This window comes from Populus nigra, chromosome 6, assembly GCF_951802175.1.
Source record: "Populus nigra chromosome 6, ddPopNigr1.1, whole genome shotgun sequence".
In the NCBI taxonomy this organism is placed as follows: Eukaryota; Viridiplantae; Streptophyta; class Magnoliopsida; order Malpighiales; family Salicaceae; genus Populus; species Populus nigra.
Genome location: NC_084857.1, coordinates 11,204,369 through 11,216,197, shown reverse-complemented (window position 1 = coordinate 11,216,197; position 11,829 = coordinate 11,204,369).

Here is an 11,829-nt window from a genome sequence, read left to right as displayed (position 1 = left end):
TGCGCATTGAATCTAGGAGTTTTTTTCGTAAAAAAAAAAAAGGATAAATTAATAAGGTATAAAAAAATATTATAATTTAACGAATTATAATTATTATTTATAATTATTCAAATTATAAAATTATCAAACACAAGAATCAATTAAAAAAAACAAAGAATAAAAAGATGGTTGGAAACAAGATTCAATCCACTCATACGGTCACCTCTGATTATTGTTGATGACCTTTTACGGTATTTTTTTATTCGTCTCATTGAGATATTTTTAACAGTACTAGTAATGTTATTATCGGTGTGTCTTCAAAATCTTTTTTCTTTCTTTCTTTTATCTCTCCTCTCTCCTTGTAATTTATAAAGAGATAGGAAAGAAAAAAAATAAAAAGATAATAATTCCGGAGATATACTGAAACTCTGATGAAGACAACATAAGTATCGCTGAAAATATCTCAACAAAACGAATTCAACAACATCAAAGAGTGTCACAAACGGTAAACGAGGTGGGCTACATAAACTATCCAAGAGTGTCGAGATCACTTGTCTTTAAGCTGCTTATATGATCCACTTGATTATTATTAGTGGCCTTTCTTTGTATTATTGGATTTGTTTCATCGAAATCTTTCAAACTTTAGAGGTTTTGTCATTATCAAAATTTCAATATATTATATACCTTTGAGATCTTTTTTTCTCTTTTTTTATTAAATTTTATGTCTAATAATTTTGCAATTTTAAAAAATTGTATATAACACTTATAACCCGTGAAAGATAAATATTATGCATGACTATTAAATTGTTCTCTTTTTAAAACATTTTTTATATTGTATTGTTTTATTAAAAAAAATTACTATGTTAGAAATCCCAAAAAACTCTCGGATGTTGTTATTATGACTCACCATCTCTCACTTCATTTCCTCGAAATAAATATCTTTTCTTTAAATGGGAAAGGATAGAGTGACGAGAAGGTTAGATATTATTGATTGAGGCTGATAAGATATTGATGAATCCTTTGTCCACATTTTGCCAGTTGTATGCTATTAAAGTTTTTTTCTAACAACGTTGTGTCATTTACCAAAACCATGAAAAAAGAATTATTTTTGGTGGCCACGTCATAATTAGGGCCCACGATAAATGGTTGGCCCACCACAATTGATCACCTTCTCTTCCTTTTGTTCGCTTTATATGTATGGACGAGAGTATTGAGGGGGCGGGCTTTTCCTTTCTTTCCCTCGCTGTCCCGATGAGTTGTCATGTGTACAATAGTTGGCTACGTCACTACTGCCTCTGTGGATGTCGTGTCCTCGCTATACCGAGGATGTCATCTAATGTTTTTTATATTAAAATGATTTTTTAAAAATAATTTAAAATAAAAAAGAATTTAAGAAACACGGTTCGCTGAACTCCCAAAACACAACTTTAGCGACCATGTGTAGAACCCTGGCCGCCAATAACTTGCTATATTTACAATTCCAACCTATTCTTATACTTGTTTAACCATCTGTGTTTTGCTATGTTGGAATTATTGTGTGCTTTCTCATAATATATCTTGGATGGATTGAGTTAGTGTTTTTTTATAATTTTTATTTTGATTTTTGAATATTTATTTTGCACAATTTTATCTTTTAACCCAAATTAGCCTTTTATTACTTTTTTTTTTTAGGAAAGGTTGAATTAAAAGCTTAAGAAACTAAAGTAAAAATCACGGATAATATAGAAAGCGAGTTGAAAATCTCGTTGCAATATTCATTTTAATTCATCATATTTTTTAGATTTTAAATGATCAGTCTCTTGAATTCAAAAGGAATACATTTTGATATTTAACTTCTTCTTTTTTCCGGTTCTTTTTTTTGTTATTGAGAGGGAGAAAAAGTCATTATATTCTGGTTTAGAAAGAAAAAGTGAATGTCAAGAAAGATTTCAGCAACAAAACAATTGATTTTTGTGTTAAAATATTCTATATGACAACGGGGTTACATTTAAGTATTTTTTTACCTTAGAAACACCTAAAACAACATATATGGACTCGAAATTTTTTTTATTTCAGGTGGAATTAGGGTGGTTTATTGGCTTTTAGGTGGGTATTGATTGATTTAATGAGGTCTTTATGGTGTTTTATAAGTGTTTTTTTTATCAAAATGAGTTGAAAATAAGATTTTGTGTGAACAACAAAGGAACTCGTTTTCCGACCATCGTAGTGGTTAGATTCTGGGTTTCTCAAGCGACGCGTCATTTTTAAAAAATAACCAAAGCAAATGACACATCGTCCTATTAAACTTTTTTTTAAAAAAAGAGTAAAGGCTCATGCATGGGCCGTTGCTTTATCAAGCCAAGGGTCGGATCTGGCTTACTAAACCCAGCAGCACCTGGACCTAGTCTGATTCTTTTTTTTTTGTTCTTTTTAAAAAATCAATCAATCAAACAAAACCAGATCAACATATATGATTTGGTTTTGTTTAGTGTAAAAAAAATGTTGAAGAATTTTGTATATTTATTTTTTTATCATGTTTTGATGGTTAAGATTTAATGCTTATTTTTATGATTTTTTCTTAAATCGTTTATGAAAGTTTCATTATTTTTAGTTTCACTCTTAAATCCAAGTTTATAGTGTATTGTTATTTTTTTTGTCTTTGTTCTTTTGATTTTTATCCTTTTGTTAATGTTGTTATTTTTTTCAATTTAACTCACTTAAAATTTATTTTTACCTTTTGATTTATTTTTTATTGCAATTTTTCATATACGGTATTTTCGGTCTTATAACCCGGTTCATTGTTTAAAAAGTTAATATTAATTGATTTTTTTTGTCTTATTTTTTTTATATTCATATTTTTTTTATATTTTTTTTTCTATAAAATTATTATATTCTCATTTAATTTTTACTTTGTTAACAAATAAAATCATTAAGATATTTTTGAAATATCATGAAGATATATTTTTATAATATTAACTAGTGTTTATCTTTTACATTGAATCATTGTTATTTTTTCACTTGGTTTGTTATTAATATCTTATTTTTTAATAATATTATTAAATTAACTCACAGAATGGCATGCCACCTAATTAGTTAATTACTAGAAGATTAGGCTTGTTAGCGCCCTTTAGTTTAATCGGATGTTTAAAGAGCATTTACTGTTATTTACAATTGATATTAGCACGTCATTAAGGCATCCTGTGACAGGAGTGTAAATATAAGGGCTAGACTATTGTGTACTGTCGGGCATGGTTGTTTCATCAGTTTATTTTTGGCCCTTTGAAACTTTTTAAAACTGTTGGGGGCTAGTCGTGTACATTCGTCTATTGACAAGACATCTCTTTTAAAATGTCTTCCTACGTGTCTTGAAACTGGTGTAGCTGTACATACCTCATTTCGTAGGAGAGGAACGTCATAAAACGATGCGTTCATCAACTTAGCTCTATATTAATTAACTTGACATAATATCTAGGTCATAGCCATTGCAGGTTTAATAATAGCCTTGTTTTCTAAGATTCAATTTTTATCTAATTAAAGAATTATAAAAATATACATTTACATGAAAAGCAAAGTATAAAATTAGCAAGGACAAATACAAAATTAAACATGAAAAAAATATTTCTTGATCCTAATCTTTTTTTTTTGGAAGCTCACAAATATTTTAATAGCACTTAACCTGTCAAGCGGAACACATTCACACTAAATTCGAGTTTTTTGTCCATGGAATCTGACCACCTAGCTTATTTCTTTCTTCTCCATCGTTTTTCTACGACTGCATCTACTTGTAAATGCAAGGGGTGAAACAAAAAACAAGTGAAATAAATGATAGAAATGTCAAAACCTCAATGAACAAGATTATATATATAAAAAAAACATTAAGAATTAAAATTTTAAGAATTTATGCCTCGTAAAATGATTTTCTTTACAACATAACCATTAGCTACCCGTAAAGAATAAAAAGAAATTGAAACAAAAAAAAAATATTTTGTTACAGTTTTACAGTTGATTTCAATCAACTGACTTTATAAAAATTAAATTTGATTTTTTAAAATTTTAATTTTTTCAATTAAGCTCGAACCGGATTCCCAGACTTATTTTTTTCACCAATTAAGTTTTTAATAAAATTACTTTGACATATTAAAAGTACAATTGAGTCATTGCATTTAATTAGATTTTTTAATTTGACCCAAATTAATTCTTAAACATAATAAAAATTTTAATTAGACACATGATTGAATCAAATTTACATATTAAAAATCTAATTATGTTCTCAAACTTAATTTTTATACAAATTCGTTCAATAATCATTTTAATTTGACATTAATATGCATTGTTTTTTCAGTTTTTTGTACAATGGAGTATGATTAGACTCTCAATTTCATCAAAAATTCCAGCTTTATATATATATATATATAAACAGTATTATAAATAATCCTTCTAAATCTAATTTGTATGCAGTTTAAAAAGCTCAGGCCAGGCATTGCTACAATGATAAAGAGGTTTTAAGGTATAATACTCGTAGACTTCCCTTTTATCAGGCTCACAGATTTCCTAGGGCCCGAGAGGATGAAAAACTGAGAATTCCCATTTTTTATTCAGATGGTCGCTTTAAAATTTTGACGGTGCAGCGTTTAAAGAAAACAAAATGAAGGAGAAAAGGTCCGCAGAGGGGGACAAAGCGTATAGTATCATACAGTGACTCTCACACAACTTTGTTATCGTTTCCGTCCTTTAATTATAAATAAAAATCGCAGATTGTTATTCTCTCCTGTGATCTTATCTGTTTATAGCCCTGCTTTTGAGCCCTGGGGGAAAAAAAAAACCTGACCTCTGATCTAAATGCTGAACAACTACATGTTGGGTTTTTTGTTTATTGTGTAGTGGAGTTTGAATTATTTGACCTAACCCTAGCATGACTGTTGCTTCTTTATCGAGAAAAATGAATATAAATTTATTTGTGATTGTGGCACGCGACAAGCTCTCTTGTGCCTCGCTACAGGGGAGAGGGAGGAGAAGCGCTAATCATCTTTATATTTAAATCACAAGATCCAAGCTTACGCTATGGACAAAAGGACCAAATATGTTATTTCAATCGAGGAATTGTCGAGGGGAACACGTGTGATCGAGCCACCTGGATGTGACCCCACGTGCAACATTAGCGGGGACAAAGTGCAAATATGTGAAATTAAAGGGTTGTTATATGATCCCCTCTTCTTTCATGGCAGCGGCAGGTGATTGGTCCTTGTTTTTGTTTCCACTGCCTATTTACAATGTACTTCATGGCCGGGCTGGATCAAATATATAAATTGTTCTGATATATTTTTTACATTAAAAAATATCAAATATATAAATTAAAATTTTATATAATTAAATAAATCAATAATCATATATATATATATATCAAGAAATAAAAAATATTAACAGTAACTAGATATATACATATCTGAATCTTGAGATTATAAGCTTGAGATTAAATATATAAATTGTTATTAACAGTAACTAACATAATCTCCCATGTTTCATATTCTCTGTCTGCATCTTGTTTTCCAATATTCTGTTTGGATCTTGTCTTGGAAAACATTAATAATCTAATTTCCATGCATGGCAGGTTATTTTTTTCCCCGCGCCTGCGAGTTCATGCTTACAAGGTTTGAATTTCAATAGTAAATTATTTAATGAGATGATAATGGTAGTATGGACGCAGGGGAGGTTACTCCAAATAGTCAAATACACGTGGGTAAAAAACATAAGGGCCTATTCACAATAAGATACAATTTTCTCGTTTTATTTTTATTTTCAAGTTTTCATTTCACAGTAAAAAATGTAAAAATATATTAATTTATGAGACTAGAGAAAAAATAAAAAAATACATTAAAATTACAACTATTTTTTACAAGAAATTAAAATCAAAATAATTACCTTCATATTTTGTATTCATGATAACTAATCATAGAATTTTAATTTTATTTTAAAAGATTACTCATAACATTCTATAGTTTAATTGAAATTACACTTGCTCACTAAATTTAAAAAATTACTGTTCGCATCATGAACTTTATATATATATATATTAAGAAATAAGTAATTATTTACAAAATTATCACTATATTACACTTATATATTGAATATAACAAATATGTCATTCTATTATTAAAAAAAAGAAACTAATTAAAAAGAACTTTTATCAAAACATGCGGTGGACAAGTATTGTAATCAAACCCCCTCCTCCGTGTCCAATACGAATAAGCTTATTCGACTACAAGTTCATGGTTTTCATAACTCACGCCAAGCTTTTTCTTTGTTTTGCGAGGCAAAAAGACATTTTTCAAAGGATAAAAATGTGGCGGAGATAACAGCATCTTTCGTATCTCCGACGTCAAATCATGATGGAATACTTGTTTTGATAGTTTAATAACAGAAGGTATATTTGAATTACGTATCAATCAAGATAAAATCATCTTTTTTAACGGTTTAAAAAACACACCCTCTCATTAGCTTAAAAGGTTTATTTTATATCATGATAATAATTTTTTTATTTTTTATAAATAAATTAAAATGATATTTTTTATTTTTTTATATTAACACATCAAAATAATTTATATATATATATATATAAATTAATTAATTTGAAGCAAAAAAATGATAAAAAAATGGAATATAAAAATAAATAAGTTCTATATATATATTTAAGAGAATTTTATTTTAACGGCTAGTTCCAAAATTTAAAACCAAAAAATCAAAGAAAAAGGTATACTTTCTTAACCACCCCGTTAGTCATTTAAAATTCAACGCGTAGAATACTATGATGAGATCAACAACTTGGATCGGTTCACGTGGAGTAGGATCTAGATTTTGCTAAAGGCACGACTTACGAGGATGAGTGAATACATTATGGTATTTTAGCTCTATTTAAATATTTATTTTTGAAAAGAAGCAGATATCATATTTATTTATGTAACGAATCTGTAATTAAAAAATATTCATCAACGTTCCCTTACCTTCCTAGGATATGATGCAGTTTAAAAGTCTGTAATATTTTGTTGTTGTTAACAATATTATTGTTTTTTTTCTCGAGAAATTCACAGTGCTCTCTCTTGCAGGAGAACCCAACTTATCCATTACTCCAGCCTAAATTTTGGCCATCTATTAGAGGTGAAGATGGAGTTTATGTTTAATTTGTACCCTCCTCCATGAAACGAACCGTGCCTCCTACTAAGGAGTGTTCCACCCTGAATTTTCTGTAGAGAAAAGCATGGTAGCGAAATTGGCCGGTAAAGGGTTGATTTGAAACTCAAGTAATCTGAGTCTTGATTGAATTTTAAATAAGTAAAATTTGGTTTTTATTTGATCTAGTTATACCCGAGTGACTCGGTATAATCTAGTAAAACCTGATTTTTTTTCACAATCTTTTTAATAAATATAAAAATATATAATTTATTTATCAACATTTAGCCTTACATATTTTTTTTATAACCTATATTCATATAAAATATTTTTAACCTTTTAATATAGAATAACTATATATATAATTGAATGTTCCTTAACCTTTTACGTGAGATGTTTTTTTAACTTTTCTATAAAATATTAAACTCTTGAATATTTTTTTAATTTTTTCAAGTTAATGTAAGACAACCCATGTGATCCCGATCAATCCCGGGTTTAATAAATTCGGAGAGAAAATGATGGTTTAATTATGTTTGTTCGCCGGAGTTTTTCCCGGGGGGGCTCTCATGATGATTTTGTTGATACTGGGGAAACTGGACCTTGAGATGGTAAACCCAGCTGGGTCCTCTCCTATTTCTCGTTGATTGGTTGGTGTTACTTTCTTTGATTACATATTTACCGAGATCTCGTGTTCCGATTAGTCTTGGGCGGGGATATCCGGTACTTCTTGCCAGAGTTCTTTTGGATCGGGTAGATTCCTTCTTAGGGCAATGAACTTGGCAGGCCGGACCTTGCCGGCTTTATTTTAATGGAAACCAAATCCGAAGAAAAAAGAAAAGATTTTTTTTATGAAAATCAAGTATACCTTAAATCGGCATTTCTCATCCTTTCGGAATTCCACAAAAATTCCTGCAATATGACATGGAGAGATTCAGAGCATTGATAATATTAACATCTGTTTGATTGTGAGAAAGTTCTTTTCTTTTAAGAAAAAAACTTTTCAATGTTATTGCTTGGAAAACTGATTAACAAGATTTACTGTTCTTTAAATATATATATATATATATATATATATATATATATATATATATATATATATATTTTAAAAAAAGTGATTTCTATTTTAAAAGATGGAGTGCTTCTCTACACGTTGAATAATACTTTATTAATTCAAAATAAAATAATTTAAAATACATAATATTATTAAAATTATACATACATACATACAAACACACACACACACAACTAAATATTAAAAAAGAGATTTAGTATATATTTTTTAAAAACTCAGTTTATTACAAACAAACTGAAAGATAAATGTCTTGCAACATGTAATTCTCCAATCTAATGTCCGGAATCCCCGTTTAACAAGAAAAACTTGTGACATAGGTAGAAACAAGGAGTTGTCCACTAGCTAGGGTTTGTGATTGTAATAAATATTATTTTTTAAATAATTTTTAATTTTTATTTTTTAAATAATTTATATTTTAAAAATATTTTTAAAAAAATTAATTTTTTTTAGTGTTTTTAAATTATTTTGATGTGTTAATGTAAAAAAAAAATTTAAAACATAAAAAAATTATTTTAATATATTTTTAATAAAAAAACTTTAAAAAATAACTATAACCTCAATTTAAAACACACTTATATAACTATCTATTTATAATTATCATGTCAATCTGTAGATTGATCGTTGCCGTTCAACAAAGCATAAAGAAACACAACTGAATTTTAGAACAGTAAAATACGAGGAAAGAAAAGGACAATCTATTATTCCACGCAAATGAGCGCAGCCATGAACCTTTATATCTATGGATAAATCAGTGATTTAAAATATGTTTTGGGGTTTTATATCTATGGATCGAAATTAGCCCAGTTTAATTTTTTAACCATGGTTAATTTTTGAACTGGCACTCGTTATTCCACACCTGTTGAAGCGCTGCTGGTTACAAGAACGCATCGCTTTGATGACAGACATCTGAAGCCCAATCAATACACGATAACAAATTAAGCATTCCAATGTAAAATTCTATCTCGAGAATCGAAACTTATGCATGGATAAGGGAGGCGAGAAGGAATGAAGAACATGGAAATAACATCAAGATACTAACTATCTTGATGAGGGGGGAAGAGGGTGGTGATCAGCCTCTTTCCCCTGGCTCCAGATTTTTCATCCTTCTGTTTCTTCTTCTAATCGTAAACAAACTAGCATGTCTGTGTTTATAAGAGCACACTAAGAGCAGCGACCTCCTCCAAAACAAGAAAAACACGCAAAAAAGGATTGCTTTTCATCAAACACAGTGCCTGCCACGATGTGCTCCTGGAAATTAGATGGGTTTTCGCTTGTTCTGGAGTGCCGGGAAAATTATTTTATAAAGTGATTTTGATTCAAAAATACACTAAACAGGACATCTATCTAACATAGCACGTGTGCTGTTAGGGTTATTCATTTTATCGCATGTTGATGATGGAACTCTTCAATGCGGGTTACGTATAAAATCAATCCACGAGGAACAAGGTTACTTCACAATTAATAATTAAGCAGCAGTTTAACTTGTTTATTAGGGCACTGCATTGCAGTCCATACCATTACATGTATCCGTACCTAACAATTTATAATCATAAAATTAACTTCAGATATTTTATTCTAATGATTAATGTAATTTGGACCTGCTCTTACTTTGTTTCTAGTTTTTTTTTTACTGTTTGTAATTCCATTTCAAATAACATTTTAAGAAAATCTATTTAAATTTATTATTTTTTATATTGCCGGATTGTTCTGATGTATTTAGGTTAAAAATAATTTGAGGGACAAATCCACCAACCTCCTAAACCACCATCTCCGAGGCTAATTAAGATCTTTTGTTGGGGTAAATTCGGGGAATTAATTAATGTGATGCATAGCATAGATGGGCATATGACATTCGCAGAAACTAATAGATATAAACCAGGCCTACATGATTCACAATGCAGGCCTGGCTAAAAATCAAAGAGGCTTAGTGGATTTGGGCTTTGCTTTTTCGGCTGCAAGAACAGCTATAAAACATGGTGGCGCGGAGAGGAAAACAAACATGATATTTCATATAATCTACTCATCTGCCCATCTGATCTCTTATCTTGCTAGGAAAAAAACGAAAGTGTTGTTTTCCAATCATTGGTATAACAGGTAATAGCTTCTGATAAATAATCAGCAAAAGTGAGTTCATTTAGAGGTCGAGTATGGCCGATCCTTCCGGAGTGGAGAAGGGATTTCTTCCTCCATCGATCCCAATAACTACGACGGAGCTGCTTCGCAGTTCAAGGCAAGACAAAAACATAATGGTAAATTAGGCTAAACTTCAAAAGCAACATCTTTGATAATGGCGTGCTAAACCTCTACAGTTCTACTCCGTGGGAGGGTCAATCCATGCATGATTTTTATGGTTGTGTTTTGCTGAGTCTGCCAATTCTAGAAAAAGACTTTCTCTTCTGTCAGTGCTCATTAATGGAGGTAATTGGCCTGCCTCTTTTTTTAGGAAAATGTATGATGACCTTAAGCATAAAGCAAATTAAGCAAAAGTATCAGCCCAACTGCCGACAGTATCACATAACCCCACCACAAATTGGATCCATTTCACATGTGCACGTATCCCATATCAGCCATCACCAACCCAATGGCCCCGCGCTCAGCTTATATAATATATATATATATATATATATATATATATATATATATATATATATATATATCCCATCCTATGGAGACCTACCCGCCACCGAACTAAGATCTATCCTCTTGTTGTAATCTTGGAACTCTTGCTACCCAACATTTTAATATTTATTTACTTTTCAATAAGCAGATGATAAAAAATAAAACACTTTCCAACATTTTTTATAGGTGTTTATTACCAGCAATACGTTGCGGAGAAGATAATATATATATATATATATAAAATTTAACATCAAAAGGTTTTTCAGACCACGTGAAATTACATCCTATTTAACATGTAAATCTTAAAATTTATCATCATGACTTTTTACCCAACGAGGTTTAAGATTAACATACATAGTGTTGCCTTGACATAACCAAGTTAACATGGGGTTCAAAAACAACTCAAATAATAAATAAAAAATATGGTTTAGCTTTACAAAAATTAAGAATAATATCTTTTCTATTTTAATATTGAAACGAAAACATATTAGATTGATTTGCGGCTTAACCAACTAAATTCAAGATCTAGATCATAGATTCCACCAAGTTTAACAATTTTTTTTAACATTTTTTACTTAATGATATGTTGACAAAAATTGATACTCATAAAATTATGCACCAATCAAATATCAAGATATTTGTTTTTGAGATTGTGATAACTTTATGAAAAGCAAACTGAAATAAATTATGAAGACCAATTCAAAATCAACTTAATGTTAAAAAATAAAATTGAGAAAAAAAACAAAATAGGTTCAATCGTTAGAAAAAAAAATTGAAAGATGAAATTTTTTTTTAAAATAATAATAAAAAGGTTCGACCCAATAGCTCAACATTCAAATCTCTAGATCCAATTCATTGTCTATCCTGGATTTAAAATTAACTTGCATATGTTTTACCTCGATCTGACCCAGTCGACTTGGTATGTCTAGAAAAAACTCATACAATCGATAAAAAGTGTGGGTTGACTTTAATTTTTTTAAATGATATTTTTATATATTAAAACATGAAATATTAAA